This window comes from Aristolochia californica, unplaced genomic scaffold (assembly GCF_029961685.1).
Source record: "Aristolochia californica isolate CCGP_79_NKW_82.1479 unplaced genomic scaffold, dmAriCali1.0.hap1 SCAF_3, whole genome shotgun sequence".
Lineage (NCBI taxonomy): Eukaryota > Viridiplantae > Streptophyta > Magnoliopsida > Piperales > Aristolochiaceae > Aristolochia > Aristolochia californica.
This window is the reverse complement of record NW_027181992.1, coordinates 17,658,095-17,682,901: the sequence shown is the minus strand read 5'-3', so window position 1 is coordinate 17,682,901 and position 24,807 is coordinate 17,658,095. Positions and strand designations below refer to the sequence as shown.

The 24,807-nt window shown below is 43.4% G+C and overlaps 1 non-coding gene across 1 annotated transcript; it reads left to right on the top strand.

The window, feature by feature from the left end:
* Positions 1–8,795: 8,795 nt before the first annotated feature.
* Positions 8,796–8,902, top strand: LOC137960682 (small nucleolar RNA R71). The gene has a single exon (XR_011114233.1). It is a non-coding gene; the product is annotated as a small nucleolar RNA R71 (small nucleolar RNA).
* Positions 8,903–24,807: the final 15,905 nt, after the last annotated feature.

Here is a 24,807-nt window from a genome sequence, read left to right as displayed (position 1 = left end):
GGTTGAGATCTCCTCTTGATCTCGAGTTTAGGGTTTACTCCAAAAATCCAACCTATCCTTCACCCACCATTGCCATCCATTTTCACCCAAATTCATCCACCATCATCCCTACTAAGAAAGGAGCTTCCTGCCCCTTTTTTGAGCCCAAAGAGGAGGTCTATCCTCCTTCTCAGCAACAGCAGCAAGAGAGACCTCAATTCCTTCCTTACCGAGCAGAAAAGTGAGGATTTTTATCCTCAAAACTTGAGCTATCCTGGTGCAACGTGGGAGCTAATCATAGCATCAAAGAAGAGGTATTAATCTACCCCAAACTCATGTTTCAAGTTATTTAAGAAAGAAGGATTGCACTCTTAGCTAGAGCAGCAACAAAGAGGACCAAACCCTCTTTGCCTTGAGCAAGAAAAGGGAGCACCTTACTCTAGCAAGGTCAGCATTGTTGTGGGGTCTTCTACCTAGCACAACAACTTGATTGGATCCTCAAAAGAGGATCTTTCCTCCAGGCCGAGCATTGCTCAAGGAGAAATACTCATATACAAACCCTGGACGTGAAGTGAGTTAAATTCTGAGTGCTGGAGTCTCAAGTTCCATGCCGTGTAACTCGGTCCATCACTCGGGACCGTAACAACTTGGTATCAGAGCAGGGTAACATGGGGGATCATAACAGCAATGAAGAAATCCAAATCAGTATACAACAGATAGAAGATAGCCTTGAAACAGCACAACCAGTGTTGGGGAAGGTTTGTGGTTTGGAAGAAGAGATGAGCCCAGTCATCAGCAAGCTACAGGAGTTGAGGACTGATGTAAAATTTAATTACATCAGCTTTTATACCTCGCAAGCGTACGAATCGTTCATGTAATTTAGCAGGAAGCGAGGGTCATATCCACTGGGAGGACTGAATTTTGTGTATTCTTCAGTCAACTAGCCTAACCAAATATGATGAATTAATCTGAACTAAATACTAATTATATCCTAAATTATCAAGCAATCATCTGGGTAACTACTTGCACAACAGGAAACGTCAACTCTGGATTTTACGGTGATTCGTGCCTCTCTCGTGCGCCACGTAACCACGGATCCGATTTCTCAATCCTTGCATATAGCCCCTCTCGAGTGCATAGAGTGAAAGACAGAAATCGAATTAAAATACCAAAATCCAACCTAAAGTATAATCCTACCCTAACTAGCTAATTTAATCAAATATTCGGAAAACAAATATTCAATAAACATTACTTATCAAATCACATTTAATAAACATTCAAGACCTAAGTTCAAACTATAGAAAAATAAAATTCCAAAATGACGAATTACTCCCCTTCTCCTTCCTCTCGCTCGGGCAGCAGACTCGTTCTCATGGGTGCTGCAATTCCCGAAATTGATGGCTTCGGGTAGCAAGAGTGAGTGGCCGAAGGTAGAGACAACGCCGGCGACGAAGGATAGAAGCCGACGGACGGAGGTGACGTCCGGGGAAGAACGAAACAGAGTTGAAGTCCTCTAATCAGCTCTTTCGAGTCTCGGTTGGAGTCGGAATAGCTCCAGGAATGGTCAAAAATACGTAATCGACGCCGGAGGATGGTAGAAATGTGGAATTGGCACCGGAGAAGCCCTCTCGGATCACCTCTCGGCCTGGCGAGCAGAAACTGGCACTGTCGAACTCACCGTGACGGAGACTCTCTCAAGCTCTCCTCGGGTCTGTTCTCGGTTGCCGGACGGCGGTGGACGACGGTGGCGTGGCGAACGACGGTGGCAAACTCCCCTCGGTTCTTCCCCTGTTTCGGTCCCCCAGTGCTCTGTTTTGGTCGATCCCCCCTTCTCTCGACGCTCCCTTCCTTTTAATACGATTTTCCTTTCTTTTAATACCATTTACCCTAAAAAATACTTCCATTTCACTAAGGGCATTTTGGTAAATATCTCCTTCTCCACCAAAATTCTCCTAAAATTCCATAATTGAATCCATAAAAAACATTTCAGGAAGAAATAAACCTTAAAAACAATGAAATATAATTCAAGAGAGAAAAATATGCAATATAGATAGTGATTAATTCCAAATTCAACAAATACACATTTCATTTGAAAACCGATAAATAACCACCTATAACACAATTATAAAGGTTATTCTATTATAATTAACCTAGTTCTCATGTCAGAATATGGCATCTACCACACCCCCAAACCTAAATCTTTGCTAGTCCCTAGCAAAACAACAATTGAACCAAAATTAAGCCTAGGAAAACAAAATGCCACTTTCGTAGGGAGCACGATTGCATTTAGCGCATGCAACAAGTCGTTAAACCCCTACTTTGCAGTAGTGTACGAGTTATGTCTCGTGAGGGTTTGCATGGAATTTACCCACAAAATTCATCTAAATCAATAATATAAAAAGAAAACTGAAGAAAATTTACTCCTCATTAGCATATGACTAACACTTAGTATCATAAAATATCTAAAAATCATATGAGATCCTGCGCAATTTGAAAACCTGTGTAAAATATAGGATATTATCAATCCAAATACACTCATTGTTACTCCACATGAACCAATGTAACCCAAAAGCAATTACTTCAACAGAACAAAGAGGCAACTAATAACAATAAAATCCTGGTCACATCACAATTAAGAGAAAATAGTAGAGTAAGCCTGTTGTCTAACAATCTCATAAAAGAAATATACCAATTTCAATCTTGACCTGCAACTTCTTTTAAATTACAATTCATCATCAAAGTTAAGGAAACTCATTGTTTCCAGATTTAAAACCATTTTACGCTATTACCAGCGCACTTTTACTATTACTAGCGTAATTTTTGTTTCACTGAATATTTTTGGTATTACCACCATTTTGTATTCGTCTTCACTGCACATGCACTTATTTTTAAGTAATCGACTGTTCTGATGCATGTCCCTGGGTTCGCCCAGGCTATTTCCGAAGTTATCTGTCTTTTGCAAGCAAGAGCATTTCCATTTGCATTCATACATTAAAACAAGGAATTTCACTGAGGTATAAAAAGGAATGAGTTCAAACAGGCATACAAGACTATTCAGACTAACATAGATCAACACTAGATTTACATGTTCTCTTTTGCAACTAAGTTCCAAGTCTAATGCAATAGTAAGTTATCCCACTGAATTCTCATGGATCACAACAAATGATATCAGATTTCTAATAGGCATATCCTACACAGTTTTATGAAAAAATTTGAAACACATTTGAGCAACTTATTTTAACTCCACTAACGTTAACCACATATTAAGAGGAGTAATTTGAAAACCACGAACAGAAATCAAAAGAAAATTATTGCTAAGACATAAAAGAGTCATCCCGCCCCCCCCCCCCCCCCCCCCCCCCCCAAACCTAAACTTGACATTGTCCTCAATGGGGAAAAGTTAAAACACTTGAACGACTACAAAAAGGAATAACAGCTTAGCTAGTTATACTCCAGCAGGGTGAGGGTTAAGCTCCCTCAAGGCTCCTAAATCCATAGGTGGGACCATATGTGTTTGATCATCAACAATAATACCGAAAAGTCAATAAAGACCCCCAGGAATGATACATAGTCTCCCTCGAAGGAGGTTTACTCGTATCAGCCGTACCCGTAGGTAATCATCCGTAGATGAAATCGCTATCCCCCATTACACTTTGAAGAAATCTCCGTGTGACTGGCCACAGAAGGCAATAGGAATCACGCGCTGTAAACAAGTCCTTAAGTTACTCACCATAAGGTTTTCATTCAATACTTCAAGATCTAACTGGTCAATCCCAGAACGGTTGTTTGAGTACAGACCTCTCAAACTAGGGACCAAAAGTCTGGTCATCGACTACCGGAACCATTTATGCTCTCAGTCGGCAAGAGAGTACCCCGAGTCCATGATGGGGCTGGCATCGCCGGGGGACCTCCAATCAATCAAGACCAGAGTACACCAAAGGTTATCCCAAATAAGAATGAATAAACCAAAAATAAAACTGTAATGTACAAAGGGATAGAAACATGGAGATTGCCCACAATGTGCTAAGTTTATAGTCGTAAGCAAGACTCTGACGCATTCAAGATGAAATGATAGGTTCCTCCAAGAAAATCACCATCACCTCCTCCGGTGTGGGGACGTTCTCAAGATACGGTTTGAGCCTCTGACCGTTAACTTTGAAGACCGACCCGTCTCCGTGATTGCGGATCTCAATAGCGCCATGAGGAAACACCTATGTAACTTCAAATGGACCGGACCACCTGGATCTTAGCTTCCCTGGAAACAAATGCAATCGTGAGTTATAAAGTAAAACATTCTGCCCAACAGTAAAAGACTTGCGAAAAATAGATTTATCATGTAAAAGCTTTGTTTGCTCCTTATACAGTTTGGCATTCTCATAAGAATCATGACGTATCTCCTCCAACTAATTCAATTTCAATTTTCTCTCCTCACCCGCTTGAGTTAAATCAAAATTCAAAGCCTTAATGGCCCAATAAGCTCTATGCTCAAGCTCAACAGGTAGATGACATGCTTTGCCGAACATTAGAGGAAATGGAGACATCCCAATAGGAGTCTTATAAGCGGTTCGATAGGCCCATAAAGCATCGTCCAATCGAGTGGACCAATCTTTCCTATCAAAGCGAACCGACTTCTCCAAAATTGGTTTGATCTCCCTATTAGAGATTTCCACTTGACCACAAGTTAACGGGTGGTACGGAGTGGACACCCGATGAGTGATGGAATATTTCTTCAATAAGGTCTCAAATGCACTGTTACAAAAATGAGATCCCCCATCATTGATGATCGCTCTCGGGGTACCAAACTGATTAAAGATATTTTCCTTTAAAAACTTTACCACCACTTTGTGATCATTTGTCTTACATACAATAGTTGCAATCCATCTAGAGACATATTCAACAGCAACAAGGATGTATTGATAGCCGAACGAGACAGGAAAAGGACCCATGAAGTCAATACCACACACATCAAACAATTCAACAATAAGAATGGGGTTATGAGGCATCATGTTCTTCCTAGACAAAAAACCAGTTCGTTGGCATATATCACATACAAGACAAAACTCATGGGCATCTCTAAATAATGAAGGCCAATAGAAACCACATTGCAAGACTTTAGCCGTGGTCTTTCTAGCACCAAAATGTCCACCACATGCGTGGGAATGACAAAATTCAAGAATGTTGGCAAAGTCTTGCTCATGTACACAACGCCTAATGACTTGGTCAGGACACACCTTGAACAAATAAGGATCATCCCAAAAAAATGTTTGACTTTGGAAAAGAATTTCAACCGATCTTGTTTACTCCAATAGTCAGGAATCTTATGAGTTACAAGATAGTTGACTATGTCAGCAAACCAAGGCAACTGGGATACTTGGAGAAGTTGTTCATCAGGGAAGGAATCATTCAAAGGAAGGAATCCTTCCTGAGGTGCTATACAGATCCTAGATAGAAGATCAGCAACAACATTCTCACAACCCTTCTTATCTCGAATCTCAAGGTCAAATTCTTGCAATTGCAAGATCCATCTAATCAAGCGAGGTTTAGTGTCCTTGATGGATAATAAGTACTTCAAAGCAGAATGATCAGAGAACACTATAACCTTTGACCCTAACAGATATGATCTGAATTTGTTCAAGGCAAACACAATAGCTAGCAACTCCTTCTCAGTGGTAGTGTAATTCAATTGAGCATCATGAAGAGTGCGGCTAGCATACTGAATGACACAGCGAATTTTATCCATCTTTTACCCCAAAACAGCCCCAAATGCATAATCAGAGGCATCACACATCAACTCAAAAGGCAAGGACCAAGTAGGGGGTTGGACAATGGGTGCAGTGCACAAACATTTCTTCAGTGTCTCCAAAGCATGAATACAGGCATCATCAAAGGCAAAAGCAACATTTTGAGCAAGCAAATTCGTTAAAGGACGAGAAATTTTGCTAAAGTCCTTAATGAAGCGCCTATAGAACCAAGCATGGCCAAGGAAAGAACGCACCCCCTTCACAGAAGTAGGTGGTGGTAGATTGGTAATTAGGTCAACCTTGGCTTTGTCCACTTCTACACCCCGCTCAGACACTACATGTCCTAAAACAATTCCTTCTTTTACCATGAAGTGGCATTTCTCCCAATTCAAGACTAAATTGGACTTAATGCAATGGGACAATACGAGTGAAAGATTGTGCAGGCATGTATCAAAACTAGAGCCAAACACAGAAAATTCATCCATAAAGACCTCTAAAAAGTCACCAATCATGTCAGAGAAGATACTCATCATGCACCGTTGGAAAGTGGCGGGCGCATTGCATAAACGAAAAGGCATGCGTCTGTAAGCATAGGTGCCAAACGGACACGTGAATGTGGTCTTTTCCTGGTCTTCTGGAGCAATGGGAATTTGATTGTAGCCGGAGTATCCATTTAAGAAGCAATAAAAATTGTGGTAGGTCAATTGCTCTAGTACCTGATCAATGAAAGGTAGTGGGAAGTGATCCTTCCTAGTGGCAGAATTAAGTTTTCTATAGTCAATGTAGACACGCCACTTGGTGGTAGTTCTTGTGGGAATCAATTCACCACTCTCATTTTTTATTATCGTTATCCCCCCTTTCTTAGGGACAACTTGAATTAGACTCACCCAGGTGCTATCAGAAATAGGGTAAATGATTCCTGTCACAAGCAACCTGATGACTTCTTCTCTCACAACCTCCAGCATATGGGGATTTAACCTACGTTGCATCTCACGTGAGGCTTTAGTCCCATCTTCCAAATGAATATGATGCATGCATATGGAGGGGCTAATCCCTTTTAAGGCATCAAGAGTCCACCCCAATGCCTCTTTGTGTGCTTGTAAGACTTAAGTCAATTGTTCCTCCTGCTTAGTACTCAAATCAGAGGAAATAATGACTGGTAATGAGTTCATGGGCCCCAAGAACGCATACTTCAATGTGGGAGGAAGTGGCTTAAGATCTAGCTTGGAAGTTTGAAGAGGTTTGTCCAAGTCAAGAGGAGGATCCTGTGGATGATCAGTTGTGATAACCTCATAAGCTTCCTCCAACAGAGGTACAGAACTGAGTAAAGAATCAACCTCTCGGAAATATGTTTCCTCATCAAAATAGTCCATGTCTAAAGATGTTATGCAAGACTCAAAAGATTCAAGAATGGATTCGTCATCAAGCATAACAGTTTCTATCTTAAATGCAGGACTCAGATCATCAGACTCAAGTGGGTGGTGCCCGGCATTAAATACATTCAATGAGACCTTAAATTTTCCAAAAGACAACTCCAACTCACCACTTTTACAATGAATGATAGCATTAGATGTGGCTAAGAAGGGACGTCATAGGATGACACGAATTTGGTTGGTCACATTGACTACTGGTTCTGTATCAAGAACAATGAAATCAACCGGGAACAAAAATTTGTCCACTTTTATCAAAACATCTTCAACTATTCCTCGTGGTATCTTGACAGAACGGTCAACTAGTTGAAGTGTGATGGGAGTAGGCTTCAATTCTCCCAAACCTAATTGCTGGTACACAAAGAAAGGAAGCAAATTCACACTTGCCCCTAAATCAAGAAGAGCTCTCTGGATGGTATGTTCACCAATGACACATGAAATTGTGGGACATCCAGGATCTTTAACTTTAGGAGGAGTGTTGTGCTTCAGAATTGAGCTTACATTCTCAGTAAGAAAGACCTTTTTGTTAACATGTTGTTTTCTCTTCTGTGTACAAAGGTCTTTCAAAAATCGGGCATAGGCAGGGACTTGCCTAATAGCATCAAGAAGTGGAATGTTAATGTGAACCTTACTAAACAGTTCCAAAGTTTCATGCATGCTATCTCCTTTCCTAGGTGGGCCCAATAACCTCTGCTAATAAGGAGCTAGTGGGACTTGGTTAGGGATCTGCTTGGCTGTTGGTGGAGAACTTGGAGGTTCTTCACTCAATGATGTGTCCCCATTATCATCCTTTGATTCCTTAGACTTAGTGGTTCCTACCCCATTGTTCAACTCACGACCACTCCTAAGGGTGGTTATGGCTTTGGCTTGCTCATGGTGGGGTTTGGAACTCAACCCACTCTCATGTTTGCTTTTGAGGTTAGGAATGGTTTGACTTGGGAGTCTATTTTGTGCTTGTTCACTCATGTGGCTGGCCAACTGACTCACTTGCATTTCAAGTTTAGCAATGGAGGATTGTGTATTCTGCATGAATAATTGAAGTGTATCCTCAAGTGAAGGTTTTTGTGGAATCAATGGCTGTTGAGTGAAGTGTGGGCATGGAGCTTGGGGTTGAGTAAACCCTGGAGGACCCCCAACCTGTGGGCCCTTGGACCATGAGAAATTTGGGTGCCTAGCCTAGGCCGGATTATATGTTTCTGAAAAAGGATCGTTCTGGTTTGGTCTATGAAAATTCTGGACTGCATTCAAGTCCTCAATGAGCTCCGGGTGGGATGAACTAGATGGACACATTTGTGTGGGATGAGATGAACCAAAGCATATGGCACAGACAGTAGATGGGTTAGGAGCAGGTGAACTCTTGGACACCATAAGGGCATCAATTTTTCTAGTCAACCCCTCAATCTTGGCCATGAGCATGGGTGTTTCACTAACCTCATAGAGACCTCCTTTTTTGGCTTCGTGGGATATCCTATCAACATTAAATGACGAACCCAATTGCTGAGATTGATCACTCAACGTTTCAAAGAAGTCTCACGCCTCACTAGCACTCTTACCCATCAAACTCCCACCACTCGTTGCATCTACCATGGATCTAACCTGGGGTGTAAGTCCTTGATAAAAGTATTGCACTAAATGCCATTTCTCAAACCCATGATGCGGACACCTACGGATCAAATCCTTCTATTTTTTCCAAGCCTCATAGAAGTGTTCACCCTCCTGCTGCATAAAGTTGGAGATTTCTCTTCTGAGGGTTGTAGTTCTCTGAATGGGAAAGTACTTGGACAAAAATTTCATGACTAATGTGTCCCATGAAGTAATGATGCCCACCTCTAAGGAATTAAGCCAAGACTTGGCCTTATCTTTAAGTGAAAATGGAAAAAGTCATAACCGGATAGAGTCATCTGAGAAATTCTGGAATTTGAAAGTTGCACAAATATCTAAGAATTCCTTGATGTGGTAATAAGGGTCCTCCTTCTCCAACCCATAGAATGTAGGGAGGAGTTGGATCACACCCAGTTTCAACTCATAACTGGCGGCAGTAGTGGGTGGCAATATAATGCAAGAAGGTGATGTGAAGTGGGATGGGATAGAATAATCCCTCAGGGCTCTACTGTCACCTGCTGCAGGTAACTGTAATGGTTCCCCCTGATTGGCCATGGTAGCTCCTAACTTGACTTCGGGTGTTTTCCTACAAATATGTTCTACCTCTATAAAAAAGGGAGCTAATGGTCCACCTAGGGTGCGTCGCCCGTGCATAAAAACACAAAAAGAAACAAAACGAACTATCAAATTAAGCTAATAAACTCACTACTGAAAATACGAACTAACTAGAAGAAATAAAAATAATTCCATATAAAATCACCAAGATAAAATTATGAAAGCAAAAAATAAAAAAATAAAATAAAATAAAATAAAAATAAATCAAACCTAAGACCATGGAGAACAAAGAAATACACTTAATACGTGCCTCCCCAGCAATGACGCCAAAAACTTGTTGTAAAATTTAATTACATCGGCTTTTATACCTCGCAAGCGTACTAATTGTTCATGTAATTTAGCGGGAAGCGAGGGTCATATCCACAGGGAGGACTGAATTTTGTGTATTCTTCAGTCAACAAGCCTAACCAAATATGATGAATTAATTTGAACTAAACACTAATTATATTCCTAAATTATCAAGCAATCATCTGGGTAACTACTTGCACAACAGGAAACGTCAACTCTGGATTTTGCGGTGATTCGTGCCTCTCGAGCACCACGTAACCACGAATTCGATTTCTCAATCCTTGCGTCTAGCCCCTCTCGGGCGCATATAGTGAAAGACAGAAATCAAATTAAAATACCAAAATCCAACCTAAATTATAATCCTACCCTAACTAGCTAATTTAATCAAATATCTGGAAAACAAATATTCAATAAACATTAATTATCAAATCACATTTAATAAACATTCAAGACCTAAGTTCAAACTATAGAAAAATTAAATTCCAACATGACGAATTACTCCCCTTCTCCTTCCTCTCGCTCGGGCAGCAGACTCGTTCTCACAGGTGCTGCAATTTCCCGAAATTGATGGCTTCGGGTAGCAAGAGTGAGTGGTCGGAGGTAGAGACGACACCGGTGACGAAGGATAGAAGCCGACGGACGGAGGTGACAATGAAGAACGAAACAGAGCTGAAGTCCTCTAACCGGCTCTCTCGAGTCTCGGTCGAAGTCGGAATAGCTCCGGGAATGGTCAAAAATACGTAATTTACGTCGGAGGATGGTCGGAATGTGGAATTGGCACCAGAGAAGCCCTCACGGATCACCTCTCGACCTGGCGAGTAGAAACTGGCACTGTCGAACTCACCATGACGGAGACTCTCTCGAGCTCTCCTCGGGTCTATTCTCGTTGCCAGACGACGGTGGACGACGGTGGCGCAGCGAACGACGATGGCAAACTCCTCTCGGGTCTTCCCCTATTTCGGTCCCCCGATGCTCTATTTTGGTCGATCGCCCCCCCTTCTCTCGACGTTCCCTTCCTTTTAATACGATTTTCCTTTCTTTTAATACCATTTGGCCTAAAAAATACCTCCATTTCACTAAGGGCATTTTGGTAAATATCTCCTTCTCCACCAAAATTCTCCTTAAATTCCATAATTGAATCCATAAAAAGTATTTCAGGAAGAAATAAACCTTAAAAACAATGAAATATAATTCAGGAGAGAAAAATATGCAATATAGACAGTGATTAATTCCAAATTCAATAAATACACGTTTCATTTGAAAACCGATAAATAACCACCTATAACACAATTATAAAGGTTATTCTATTACAATTAACCTAGTTCTCATGTCAGAATATGGCATCTATCAAGGACAGAGAGAAATTAGAATCCAGAGGTGAGAGAGGTTGCTCAACCATATCACGGAAGAGGGGAACAGTGGCCTCGGTGCACTATTGTCCTAGGACCTTAGCATGGACGTACAATGCCAAGGTACACCAAGTTACAGTTTCCCTCTTTCAATGGTTTTGTTGATCCCTTAATTTGGTTGCATAGATGTGAAAAAAAAAATTGAACCAAGGGACTACTGAATGGGATAAGGTGCAACTAGCCTCTTTCCATATGACAGATGAAGCCATGTTATGGGTTACTCAAGTAGAGAAAGAGAGACCGGGAATGACTTGGGGAGAATTTAAAAATCTATGCACAGTTAGATTTGGGCCTCCCACCAACAGCAACCCCCTGGGAGAATTAGTGTTAATGAGACAAACTGGTTCGGTGGAACAATATCAAAAACTATTCCAGGAAAAGTTGGCTTCTGCTGGTGAGAGGGTATTGGTTGACCAACAAGTCTCCTTATTCACAGTAGATCTCAATGAGTATTTACGGCTAGAGTTAGAACTCCTTATGACCATAGAATTAGTTCATGCCATGAATATGGCCCGAGCAATGGAACAATGACAACAGTTGCAACAACGTAAGCCAGGTTGGTCGGGTGAGAGGAACATTTTCTCCACATGGCAAGGGAGCCGCTATAATTCATCTCAGGGACATCTCCAGCAGCACCATCCAAACACACTCCGACTACGACTCGGGTAGCCGATCCCCGCTCTGGTAGCCTACCAAGCTTTATAAAAAAATTGACGATTGCGGAGACGGCAGAAAGGCGATCCAAAAATTTATGTTATAACTGCGATGAGCTGTATTGGGTAGGATACCAATGTAAACGATTGTTTTGGCTCGAGGTGGAGGATTCAGAGGATCCAGAGGAGCCAGAGGATATTATCGAGAAGGAACCACCAGAGATATCCTTGCATGCTATTACCGGGCAGAAATCGCTTAATACAATGCAAGTCCGAGCACATGTCATCGACCGAGAACTGGTCGAACTAGTCGACTTGGGGCGTACACACAATTTTCTAAGTTTGACAACTGCACAGCATTTCCAGCTCCAGATACACACTCATCTGACAGCCACCGTCTCAGTAGCCAATGGCGAGAAGGTCCCTAGCTATGGGATTAGTAAGGCGGTAATTTTTCCCATTGGCTCTACTTCGTTTAATGCTGATTTTTTTGTTATTCCCCTGGCCGAATTTGATATGGTATTAGGCATTAAATGGTTACAAATGTTGGGGCTTATTCTGTGGGACATTTTGGCTTTAACCATGAGCTTTAATTTGGCTGGAAGTCGGTTGCTCTTAAAGGGCTGTCAGGTGGACAGGGCCCACCGCATGCACACTTTGCAGACACAAGATCAACCTGACAGTACTAGTGATGGTCTGGTTGAGGAGTTCTCTGACCTCTTCCAGGAGCCTTCGGGTTTGCCTCCCCTGAGGCACTGTGACCACAGGATCTATCTGAAACTAGGATCTGAGGTAGTGGTCGTGCGACCATACCGTTACCCACACCTTCAAAAGGATGAGATGGAGCATCAGTGCCATGAGATGTTGAAATAGGGTCTTATTTGTCCCAGCCGCTCCCCGTTCTCTTCACCCATCTTACTTGTGAAGAAACATGATGGGACATGGAGGTTCTGCGTGGATTATCGGGAGTTGAACGTGCAGACAGTAAAAGACAAGTTTTCGATTCCGTTAATGGATGAGCTTCTGGATGAGTTACGTGGGTCGTGGTTTTTCACTAAACTCGAACTGTGTTTGAGATACCATCAGGTCCAGATGCACCCCTCTGATATTGAGAGGACGGCGTTCCACAGGCACCATGGTCACTTTGAGTTCGTCATCATGTCATTCGGGTTATCCAAAGCACCCTCCACTTTTCAAGCGTTGATGAATGAGTTATTTAACCCCTATCTTCAAAAGAATTTTCTTGTATTTTTCAATGGTATTTTTATATATAGCAAGTTGGTTGAGGAGCACTTGGCACACTTGAGGATTGTTTTTAACTTGTTACAAGCACATCGGCTCTATTTGAAACATTCCAAGTGTTCTTTTGCGGCTTCACATGTGGAGTATCTGGGACACATTATCTCACATGAGGGGGTTACAGTGGATCCCGAGAAGATACGAGATATTCATGAGTGGCCGCAACCACAGTCGTGTTCTGCATTACGGCATTTTTGGGGTCATGCGGGCTAGTACCGCAAATTTATTCAGAACTATGGGCCAGTGACAGCACCATTGACCAGTCTACTCAAGAAAAATTCCTTTATTCAGAACTATGGGCCAGTGACAGCACCATTGACCAGTCTACTCAAGAAAAAATTCTTTATTTGGAATGAGGGGGCCACCACGTTGTTTGTGGCACTCAAAGCTGCCCTCGCATCCGTACCAGTATTACAACTTCCCAACTTTGACGAATTGTTCATGGTAGAGTGTGATGCTTCGGGCGTGGGCATTGGGGCCATTTTTTAGTAGTTGGGCCATCCTATTGCGTATTTTAGCAAATAGTTGGTAGTTCGTCATCGTAAGCTGGCAACCTATGAGTGCGAATTGATTGGGTTGGCCAAAGCGGTCTAACATTGGAGGCCTTATCTCTGGGGCCGGGCTTTTCTCATACGCACAGATCATTATAGCCTTAAATTCCTACTAGAACAACGTTTGACGACGTCGTCACAGCAGCACTGGATCAATAAGTTATTGGGGTTTGACTTCTCGATGGAGTATCATGCGGGGAGATTAAATAAGGCAGCAGATGCCTTGTCACGGTGTTTTGCAGATCAGCAGTCGGTCTATTCGATCAACAAGCCGAGATTTCTCATTCTGGACTTGGTGAGAGACGCACATGCCACTAACCCTGTAATGCAGGAACTGCATCAGAAGATTTTGGAAGGGACAATGAATTCAAAGTGGTCCATCCATAATTCACTTATTTATTACAAGCAACAGATTTTCCTTCCACCTGAGTCTGAGTTAATTCTAGCTATTCTCTCTACCTACCATGACAGTACACACGAGGGGATACAGAAGACCTTGCACAGAATTCGAGCTGATTTTTACTGGCAAGCCATGAACCCTCTATTGCGACTTATGTAGGCGACTGTCAGGTATGCCAGCGCAACAAAGCCGAGCACTTGAGTCCAGGCGGTCTTCTCTAGCCTCTGGCCCTTCCTACGCAGGTTTGGGCCGACATTTTGATGGATTTTGAGGAAGGCCTACCCCTGTCCTCTGGCAAATCCGTACTTTTCATGGTGGTTGATAGATTCTCCCAAGTATGGACATTTTATACCGTTGGCTCATCCGTATACAACAACACAGGTTGCTCAAACTTTCCTGGAGCAGATAGTTCCCTTACATGGCATTCCAGAATCCATTGTGAGTGACAGAGATGCAGTTTCCATGAGCACCTTTTGGCTGGAATTGTTTTGCTTGAGTGGGACGAAATTGAAGTTCTCCTCCGCCTATCATGCACAGACAGATGGGCAAACTGAGGTGGTGAACCGCACCATCGAGATTGTTGGAATTTGTGTTTGTATCGATCGGGCCAATGTTAGGATCCTCACGAGCCATGGATCTTGTCACCCTCCTCTCTTCTCTTCCTTCCATTATCTTGCTTGACGTTGAGATGGAATGAGGGTTGAAGGGGATTGAATTTCGGAAAGGAGAATTGGGGAAATTCGGAAGAGAGCTTGAAGGAGCTCTTGACCTGTTTATCTAAATTACGTTAACTAGAGTGAACTCAATTCCTCCTCTTCATTACCCTAGCCGTCCCCTTAAATAGGGTGGAGGACGTCCAAAACCCTAAAGACCCCTTGGGTCAATGGTTCAAACCAATAAATGCTAAACCAACCCAAACCAAAGACAAAACCAAACCAAAGACAATTACATGGAAATTGAAAAACACATTAATTAATTCCTACGCCTGTTGGTAACTCGTGATGCTATAGAGTCCATAACATCACCCCCCCTCCTGGAGAAAGAGCTTGTCCTCAAGCTCGAAGGAAGGATATAAAAGTCGAAATGTTGATAACTGCTCCCATGTGGTGTCACTGGGATCGGCATCGGCCCACTAGACTAGAATTTCCCAATCCCCTTGAATGTTGCGTGCTTGTATTACCTGAGCTGGAATAGAAAGGACTCTGCCCTCATGTAGTGGCGGCAGTGGAGTGTGTAGTAGGGGCGAGTCACCTTGGAAGGGCTTCAATTGGGAGACGTGAAATACATTGTGGATCTTTGCTTCCGGTGGGAGCTGCAAACGGTATGCCACGGGCCCAATTTGGTCCAATATCGGAAATGGACCATAATATTTTGGAGACAGCTTATGGCGCTTGGCTGCAGTCAGGGACAGCTGGCGGTAGTGTTGAAGCTTTAACCACACATAGTCTCCAGGGCAATAAGATGCCTCCCGGTGCTTCTTATCATAAAAGCGTTTCATAGAGTGTTGGGCCGCTTGCAGATGTGTACGTACCTCAGTGAGCATAGCATCTCGTTCAGCTAATGCTTGGTCCAAAGTGACGACTTTGGATGCCCCCGGTTCATATGGTAACAAACGAGGTGGATCTCTTCCATAAACTACCCTGAAAGGAGTAGTACCCAGTGTTGTGTGGTAAGATGTGTTATAGCAAAATTCTGCCCATGAAAGCCATTTCACCCATCTTCTAGGTGCGTCCCCCACAAAACAACGAAGATACATTTCAATAGTGCGATTGACAACCTCTGTTTGTCCGTCCGTTTGTGGGTGATAGGCTGACGAAAATGCCAATTGGGTGCCCTGTAATTTGAATAATTCCTTCCAAAAGAGACTGGTAAAAATTGCATCCCTGTCATTGATAATGGATGAGGGAATTCCATGTAATCTGACAATGTTGTCCATAAATAATTGAGCGACCTGAGCAGCAGTATATGGATGCGCCAAAGCAAGGAAGTGCCCATATTTTGAAAACCGATCAACGACGACAAAGATCACCGATTTACCTGATGAAATGGGAAGTCCAACAATGAAGTCCATGGAAATATCAGACCAGATTTGAGATGGTAGTTGCAGAGGTTGCAGTAGGCCGGCTGGACTTAAGGATTCGGCCTTGTTTCTTTGACAAATCTGACAAGCAGCTACATAATCAGCAATTGTGCTCTTCATGCCCTTCCAGTAAAAGTCCCGACTGATTCGGAAATATATTTTTTGTCGACCCTCATGTGTGCTATCATGGATAGAGGACAGGATTGTGTGAAGAAGTGGTGATGTATTATGTAAAAATATCCTGTTTTTATAGAGAATGAGACGATCCTGAAGCGTCCAATGAGGAGCAGTTGTCCCCTGTTGAATATCCTGATATAAAGACATAAGATCCGGATATTGATTTACTTCCTCACGAATAGAATCTAATAGCAGTGCACGTGGGTGACTGATAGCATAAATTTGAGTGGTGGAAATATCCCGACGTGATAAGGCATCAACCCCCAAATTCGAACTACCTGGCTTATAATGAACCGTAAAATCAAAGCCCATGAGTTTAGTTAACCAATGCTGCTGTGGGATGTGGTGAGGCGCTGTTCCAGAAGATACTTGAGGCTGCAATGATCTGTACGAATGAGAAACGGTCTTCCCCACAGATACGGTCGCCAATGTTGGACAGCCTTGGCTAACCCAATCAATTCCCTCTCATATGCAGCTAACTTATGGTGGTGTTGTCCCAACTGACGACTGAAATAAGCAATGGGGTGCCCCAATTATTGTAACACTGCCCCTATACCTCCCCCGGAGGCATCACATTCCACCACAAATTCTGCCTCAAAATCTGGTAATTGGAGGACTGGCGCTGAGGCTAAGGCCTCCTTTAACAGGTTAAATGACTGTTCTGCTGAAGAAGACCAGTGGAAGGCATTTTTTTTGAGCAGGTTGTTGAGTGGTGCTGCTATCTGTCCATAAGATTGGATAAATTTTCTATAATATCCCGCTAAGCCCAAAAAGCCCTTTAATGCTGTAGTGGAGGTGGGAACCGGCCAATCTGTAACTGCCTGAATCTTGCTCTGGTCAACTTTCACGCCCCCAGCTGATATGACGTGGCCCAAATATGCCACCTCAGATGTACCCATAGCACATTTTGATTGATTCAAAACCAAATGATGAGAGCGTAGAATGGTAAATACCTGGTGGAGGTGGTGGAGATGTTCTTCCCAATTTTTGCTGTAGACCAGAATGTCATCAAAAAAGACTAACACATAGCGGCGCAGAAGTGATGAAAAGACCTCATTCATGAGGGCTTGAAAGGTGGATGGTGCATTGGAGAGACCGAAGGGCATGACGAGGAACTCGAAATGACCGTGATGTGTGCGGAAGGCAGTCTTCTCCACATCCGCCTGGTGAACTCGTATTTGATGATAGCCCGATTTCAAATCTAATTTGGTAAAAATTGTAGCACCATGTAACTCATCCAGCAACTCGTCCACAACTGGAATGGGGAACTTGTCCTTAACTGTGTGCAAGTTTAGTTGCCTATAGTCGACACAAAATCTCCAAGATGTATCTTTTTTACGTACAAGTAACACTGGTGAGGAGAAAGGAGATCGACTGGGCTGGATCACACCCTAAGCGAGCATATGCATGCACTGTCGTTCTATTTCATCTTTCTGGATATGTGGGTAACGATAAGGCCGCACCACTACTGGATCAGTTCCCAACTTTAAACGAATGCGGTGATCGCAATGACGCACTGGTGGTAGACCTGTAGGGTCATTAAATAAATCCGCAAATGCTGTAAGTAAAGGAGCTAACTGATCATCACCCATGTGTTGAATATGCAAAGTGTGAAGTGCGTAAGGGACCTGTGCCACAATGCCTTGTAATGTAATCTGGCCCTGTGGTGCTGAAAATGTCATAGTCCGAGCCTGAAAGTCCCATAATATCGGTCCTAATAACTGGAGCCATTTGACCCCGAGCACCAAATCAAATCCAGCCAATGGAATGACTAGTAAATCTGCCTGAAAGGAATGCCCCTCAATGGTGAAAGGGTGTTAGCACATAACCCCACGCTAGCAATTTTGGCCCCATTGGCCACTGAAACTGAGAGACCCCTTTGTTGTTGAATTTCCAATCCCAATTGTTGCGCGGCTGGTTCACTGATAAAATTATGTGTGCTGCCCGAATCAACTAAAGCAAGTAGCATGAGATGATGTAACCTGGCCTTTACCTGCATGGTATTAGAACTACGCAGGCCATGCATGGCATGGAGGGAGAGCTCTGCTTCCTGTTGTACCTCTTCCACAATTTCATTTTCAAGAAGCTCTTCTGAATCTTCTTCCAATAATTCAATACTGAATAAACGTTTACAGGTATGTCCGGGCAAGAATTGTTCGTCACAATTAAAACATAGGCCCTTTGCTTTTCGAGCATCCATTTCCTGTTTAGTCAAAAATTTACGTGGCATAGAGTGTGGAGGAACATTAGTAGCCTGATCTGCTCGGTTAGGACCCAAAACGTGGACCAGATGCAGTACCCTGTGTTCTGTTTTGCCAAAATGGTTTTCTTTGTAAAGACTCTTTTAGAACTCTCTGTTTGTGCTCCACAGCCCTGGCATAATTCATTGCAGAGTCCAAATTTGTTGGACCCAGTAATTCCACTTCCAATCTGACTGCCTCTGTCAATCCAGCATTAAAAATCTGAACATGTAGGTGAGGAGGAACAAATTCACTAGCTCTGGCCAACCTTTCTTGGAACGTTTTTTGGTAAACCTCTAAGGTGCTGGTCTGTTTGTAGTTGATCAATTCCCCCACTGGGTTGCTGCTAGCTGGAGGTCCGAACCTTAACTGGCAAGCATGTTTAAAGTGCAGCCAATCCTGAATGGAATGGACATTTCGGTAGTGATGGAACCACATGAGCGCTTCATCGAGCATGTGGTAGGCGGCCAAAGTAACCTTGTCCATTTCCACCGTTTGTTGATGATAAAAGAATTGTTCACATTTCGTGAACCACAGTAAAGGATCTTTAGAGCCATCATATGTAGGAAAGTTAAGTTTAAAGTACCTGGGAACTGTTGATGGTGCTTGTGCGTGAGTGGTCATTGAACCCATTGGTTGGCGCAAGGGTGGATTTCGTGGTGGCGTGAATTGTTGGTGGGGAACTGGTTGTTGTTGAAAATTGGTTGTTGGTGGTGGCGTTGGTGTTTGAAGTGCAGCAAGTTGTCGTAGGATGGATTGTAGAGATGATTCCAGAGTTTGTAAGGTAGTATTGATGTGAGAAATTTCAGTACCTTGAAGAGTGGATCGTTGTTGAAGGTCTGAAAGGACTTGACGTATGTCCTCTGGAGAAGAGGAATCACCGAGGGTGGACCTGTCTGATACCACGTTGTTAGGATCCTCACGAGCCATGGATCTTGTCACCCTCCTCTCTTCTCTTCCTTCCATTATCTTGCTTGACGTTGAGATGGAATGAGGGTTGAAGGGGATTGAATTTCGGAAAGGAGAATTGGGGAAATTCGGAAGAGAACTTGAAGGAGCTCTTGACCTGTTTATCTAAATTACGTTAACTAGAGTGAACTCAATTCCTCCTCTTCATTACCCTAGCCGTCCCCTTAAATAGGGTGGAGGACGTCCAAAACCCTAAAGACCCCTTGGGTCAATGGTTCAAACCAATAAATGCTAAACCAACCCAAACCAAAGACAAAACCAAACCAAAGACAATTACATGGAAATTGAAAAACACATTAATTAATTCCTACGCCTGTTGGTAACTCGTGATGCTATAGAGTCCATAACAGCCAATCCTTGTATAAGATCCGTGGGGTTGCTTTCCTAAAAGATTTGAGCCTTTTAGCGCACTGGTTTCAACATGGTATCAGAGCAGGTTGGTCCCGAGTTCGAGTCCTGCTCCCACCGAATTTTGTCCCAGGTATTTCTGGTGAATTTGTCCTGGGTTTTTTCCAGGAGTTTGTCCCGGGTTTTTTCAGTGAATTTGTCCACGGGTTTTCCCGTGCGGGGGAGTGTTGGAATTTGTGTTTGTATCGACCGGGCCAGTCCTTGTATAAGATCCGTGGGGTTGCTTTCCTAAAAGGTTCGAGCCTTTTAGCGCACTAGTTTCAACAGAGATGTATCTAAGGTGCTTGGTGGGGGATCGTCCACAACAATGGGTTCAATGGCTTCCGTGGGCCGAGTACTGTTTCAACACTTCGTTCCACTCTGCTTGCAATCCACTCCTTTTCGGGTTATATATGTCCGGGATCCACCTCACCTTCTCTCGTACAACCCAAGGTCCACCCGTGTGGACGCAATTGATCAGGCACTCATAGATCGGGATCTGCTACTACAGAATATCACAGAACGGCTATGATGCGCCCAAGCTCGGATGAAGGACGTCTACGACAAAGGCCACCGTGAGGTCTCTTTTGAGGTTTGGGAGTATGTGTGGCTACAGCTCCAGCCCTACCATCAGCAGTCTCTTATGGGACCTCCACGTCATAAGCACTCTCCCAGATTTTTTGGGCCGTTTCCCATTCTTCAACGTGCGGGACTAGTCGCCTATCAGCTCAAATTACCGAACACGGCCAAAATTCATGATGTGTTTCATGTCTCTCTTTTGAAGCCGCTTTTCGAAGCACAACCTACATCCACTCCATTCCTACCACCGATTGATAATGGTGAGGTTATTCTTAACCCAGCTGCGGTGTTACGTGCATGGCTGACCAATGACCATTGGGAGATTCTCGTTCAGTGGATGGACACTGACCCCGATGCTGCAACATGGGAACGTGTGGACATGTTCAAACAAGTCTACCCAGCTATTGAGTTTGAGGACAAGCTCTTTCTCCATGGGCAGGCAGATGTTGTGGACACAATAGCACACCGAGTCACACAATGAAGGAGGCAACAACAACTCACTCAATAGGATTTATTTCTTATATTAATTTAAGTAGGATTTATTTCTTATATTTTTTTAAGTAGGAGTTATTTCTAATTACTTTATATGTAAGGGCATTATGGGGAATTATTGTAACCCTAACCCTAAAACTCCATGACGTGACCTATTTAAGGGAAACGAATGAATGAAATAGGGAAGCTTTCAGATTTTAGAATAACCAAGTGTAAACAAGTTGAGATCTCCTCTTGATCTCGAGTTTAGGGTTTACTCAAAAAATCCAACCTATCCTTCACCCTCCATTGCCATCCATCTTCACCCAAATTCATCCACCATCATCCCTACTAAGAAAAGGAGCTTCCTGTCCCTTTTCCGAGCCCAAAGAGGAGGTTTATCCTCCTTCTCGGCAGCAGCAGCAAGAGAGGCCTCAATTCCTCCCTTACCTAGCAGAAAAGTGAGGATTTTTATCCTAAAATCTTGAGCTATCCTGGTGCAACGTGGGAGCTGATCATAGCATCAAAAAATAGGTATTAATCTATCCCAAACTCTTGTTTCAAGTTATTTAATACAGAAGGATTACACTCTTAGCTAGAGCAGCAACAAAGAAGGCCAAACCCTCTTTGTCGTGAGCAAGAAAAAAGAGCACCTTGCTATAGCAAGGTCAGCATTGTTGTGGGGTCTTCTACCAAGCATAGCAACTCGGTAGGACCCTCAAAAGAGGATATTTCCTCCTGGCGAAGCACTGATCATGGAGAAATACTCATATACAAAGCCTGGATGTGAAGTGAGATAAATTCTGAGTGCTGGAGTCTCAAGTTCCATGCCGTGTTACTCAGTCCATGACTCGGGACTGTAACACCACCACTGCGCCACAACAATCCCCCTATGGGCCCTTCCGCACAGGGACCAAATTCAGTTCCCAGGTATTTCAAACTGGACTTTCTAACATATGATGGGTCTAAGGACCCCTTGATTTGGTTAACCAAGTGTGACCAGTTCTTTTATCATAAAAAAACACTGACAGATGAGAAGGTTCATTTGGCCACATACCACATGCTCGATGAAGCGCTCCTACAGTACCACTAATTCCGAACTGACCATTTGGTTTAGGATTGGGCGACCTTTAGACAATCTTGCATGATAAGGTTTGGTCCTCCAGCTAGTAGCAATCCTTTGGGAGAATTGATCAATTATAAACAGACTAGGTCACTAGAGGTATAATAAAAGACCTTTCAGGAACGTTTGGCCCGTGCTAGTGAGTTTGTCAGGCCCTCCCAGTATGTTCACATCTTTACTGCTGGTTTGACAGAAGCTTTGCATTTAGAAGTTGAATTACATGGTCCTGTAGAATTGGACCACCTATGAATTTGGCCAAGGCAATTGAGCATAAGCAGGGAGTTCTGAAGGAATCACTGGTCAAAAAACAATTTAGGCCAAGCAAGTACAATGCCACTGCGCCAGCACCCTATTCAGGGCTTCCATGTTCTGGAGCCAGTGCAGCACCGCGTACAGAAAGTTCTACCTCTATGCCACTAGCCCCTTACTTCAAAAAATTGAATAGACAGGAGATGGAACAAAGAAAGGCCAAGGGCCTTTGTTTTAACTGTGATGAACAATATGTCCAAGGTCATATATGCAAAAGATTATTCGGTGTGTTTCTGTGGGAGGAGACAAACTAGTATCCAGAAATTATTGCATTATATCATGAGATTCAGCAGGGGACATTGGAGAAACATTGGATGATCCAGGATCGTCTTATCCTATTCAAAAACCGGATTTTTCTACACCACACGTCACCACTTATTCACATCATTCTAGCCTCTTTCCATGATAGTACACATGAGGGCCGAAAAAAAACATATTTTCAAATCAGTCGGGCCTTTTATTGGAAGGGTGTGAAGCACAGTATAGCCAATTATGTGGCGGCTTGTCAGATTTTTAACCGGCATAAAGCTGAATCATTAAGTCCAGCCGGGTTGCTCCAACCACTTCAGCTACCGTCACAAGTCTGGTCAAATATTTCCATGGCCTTCATTGAAGGCCTTCCATCTTCGTCTGGCAAATCCGTTATATTTGTAGTGGTTGATCGATTCTCAAAGTATGGCCATTTCCTCCCTTTGGCGCATCCTTACACAGCAGCTCATGTAGCTCAGCTATTCATGGATAATATTGTCCGATTAGATGGGATGCCTACGTCCATTACCAGTGACAGAGACGCCATCTTTACCAGTACATTCTGGAAAGAAATATTCAAGATGCAAGGCACAACGTTGGCGTTCTCTTCCGCCTACCATCTGCAGACTGATGGACAAACCGAGGTCATCAACTAGATGATTGAGATGCATCTTCGTTGTTTCACGGGGACTCGCCTAAACGGTGGGTTAAGTGGCTCGCCTAGGCCGAATTCGGTTACAACACCTCCTACCATAGCGCCCTTGGAACTACTCCTTTCAAGGTAGTATATGGCAGAGATCTGGCTCAACTTTTATCGTATGAACCAGATGCATCCATGGTAGCCACTTTGGACCAAGCTTTAGCAGAAAGGGACGCCATGCTCACTGAGGTTTGCACTCATTTCCAGGAGGCCCATCATACTATGAAATTATATTATGATAAGAAGCATCGAGAAGTATTCTTTTCTTCAGAAGATTATGTATGCCTGTGTCTCCAACATTACAGGCAGCTTTCACTGACAACCTCCAAACGTAAAAATCTCTCTCTGAAGTATTATGGTCCCTTTCCGGTGATGGACTGCATTGGCACAGTCGCCAACCACTTGCAGCTTCCGCCAGAGACAAAGATCCACAATGTGTTTCACGTCTCCCAACTGAAGGCCTTCCAGGACGACTCTCCCTTGCTGCACTCCCCTCTGCCACCACTACATGAGGGATGTGTCCTTTCTACTCCAGCGTAGGTGGTGTATGCTCGTCAAATACAGGGCAATTGGGAGATACTAGTGCAGTGGGTTGATGCTGACCCCAGTGACACTACATGGGAGCCCTTAGCAGCTTTCAGAGCCCTATACCCCTCTTTCGAGCTTGAGGACAAGCTCTTTCTCCAGGAGGAGGGTGATGTTATGGACTCCATAGCATCACGAGTTGTCAACAGGCGTAGGAATTAAATTATATTATTTTCCTTTTCATGTAATTCAGTTTGGTTTGGTTTGGTTTAGATGTAATGTGGCACTAACCAATTGACCCATGGGTCTAACTTGTATCTCCGTCCTCAACCCTATTTATGGGGACGTCAAGGTGAAGGAAAGCAAGCAATGAAAAAATTAGAATAAACAGGTCGGATTCTCCCTTAGAGGTCTAGGTCGGATTCTCCCTTTGAAGTCCAGGTCGAGCTTCCTTCAAAGCTCAATTATTCCATTTTGAATTCCACCATTCCACGTTCTAGAAACAAGAATCCTCTTCCAACGTCAATATTCAATATGAAGGGAAGAGAGGAAAGAAGGGTGACTCAATCCATGGCTCAGGAAGATCCCAACATCTTGGTATCAGACAGGTCCACCCTTAGGAATTCCTCTTCCCCTGAGGATTTGTGCCAATTACTTTAGGACAATCGTGAGAGGACAGAGGTTCAAGCTCAATCCCTTGACGAAGTGCGTCATACCACATCTGACCTACGTGAGGCTTTCAAATCAATGGATGTAGCAATTCAAGCCATCCTCTGGCGACAGGAAGACAATGGCCTTCGAGCGCCACCGCCAGCAGCCTACTCTCTGCCGGCCGACCACCATCAGTACCAGCCACCACCGCCTCCTCCACCACCACTGCGCCACAACAATCCCCCTAAGGTCCCTTCCGCACGTGGACCAAATTCGGTTCCTAGGTATTTCAAACTAGACTTTCCTACATATGATGGGTCTAAGGACCCCTTGATTTGGTTAACCAAGTGTGACCAGTTCTTTTATCATCAAAAACCATC